Genomic DNA, 1,613 nt, shown 5'->3' with positions numbered 1-1,613 from the left:
TTTGATTATTTTTTTAAAAGGGTGAGAGGTGTCTTGGGGGATGGTGACCGATGAAGGGAAGAAGATGATGAAACTTTTAGCTTTTTTGAGTTTTTTTAAAAGGTGATGGATGGAGTATATATGGAGTTTTGCGAAGGAGATTTTTGTGTTGATTTATGTGTTATAAAACAAAACTGATTGTAAAAATCTGAGAGAAAGAAATGAGAAGGAAACGTGGGAAGAAAGAAGAGGAAAGGAAAAAATAATATATCTCAAGGCCATGTGTCCTTCTCTCAATGGACCAAATTTAAATTAATTTTGCAAACAAAAAGGGAGAAGTGTTGCATTGTGATTGGTCCTCCAATAAATTTTTTAAGAATAAATAAAACAAAATAACTTAATTAAATTAAAAATAAACAAACATAAATTAAAATCAAATTGAAAATACAGATAATTCTAAATAAATCTTCCGATTATTTTGAAAAAAGAACAAAAAGAATCAAACGAAAACTGAATAAAAACATGGCACAAAATTGCCCAAAAAAATAAACTAAATGCATTAAAATGATCAACGTGAATAAACTTCTCGAAAATATACATGTTTCGATCCAATTTTGAAATAAAAAGTGTCTGGTTAAAAGGCTCAGACTGTTTGAAACGCGACCGAAAAAATAGTCGAAAAATCAAAATGAGCATGACAGGTTTAACTACGCGAACAGTAGATTAATAGAACTTACGTCTGCAAGCTCAATTTTGAAAAAATTTGTCCGCTGTATAGTTGAGAAACGATTCGACCGGTTTGTCTGTAGATCAAAAAAATTATTTAGAGTGTCATTCTAAGCAATATGCAGAATCAAAATGCATGTTGTGACAAGTATAAAATGCAAATGTCTTATAAATAAACCGAATTGATGACTGAATAAACGTGAATAGACACTCAGATGCAAATGAATCGCTCTTTGACCATTTGCTTCTGATTCTCAATTACAAACAAAACCCTACAAAGATTTAGATGACAATAATACTCTTGATTGTCACCCTCTGAACCTCTAAAAACACGACACAATGGAATGAACGATGCACTGAGGTTGTAAAAAACAAGCTTTTCGACCTCTTAATCAACAGATGATTGAATGAAATATCATCAAGTTTAGATAAAATGCCATAACTCCTGACTTTTTATCCAAACCCTGATAAATGCTTTTAATTGATAAAATGCACGAAAAAATGGATCGATTATGCTATGCTGATGCGAGTGAAAAACTTAGGATAAAATTTACGGTATGTTACGTTTCCACGGGGGTTGCGAATTTAGAACAATGTATATTGTGCGATGTAAGTAAAAACACTAAACTTGGGTTTTTCAGGTTGTTTGGTCGAAAACACAAGAGATAAGTTTTTAATGACAATGGTGATAAAGACGGTCATGTCTTATTATCAGAATCCCCTATTTCTACTTAATTGATGAAACATGTGTTAACAAGCATGCAATTAATACAGAGCTACATGATTGACCAACTCTACCACTACACCCAATCCCTTGGTGTGCAGCTCACTAATATAGGGGTCAATTCCTTGATCCCTCAAGCCAATTGTATCGTCAAACAGGGTAACAAAACACGTTAATTCCTAAG

Source organism: Lathyrus oleraceus, chromosome 1 (assembly GCF_024323335.1).
Source record: "Lathyrus oleraceus cultivar Zhongwan6 chromosome 1, CAAS_Psat_ZW6_1.0, whole genome shotgun sequence".
Taxonomy (NCBI): Eukaryota; Viridiplantae; Streptophyta; class Magnoliopsida; order Fabales; family Fabaceae; genus Lathyrus; species Lathyrus oleraceus.
The sequence above is the reverse complement of the archived record's forward strand: the minus strand, read 5'-3'. Positions refer to the sequence as shown.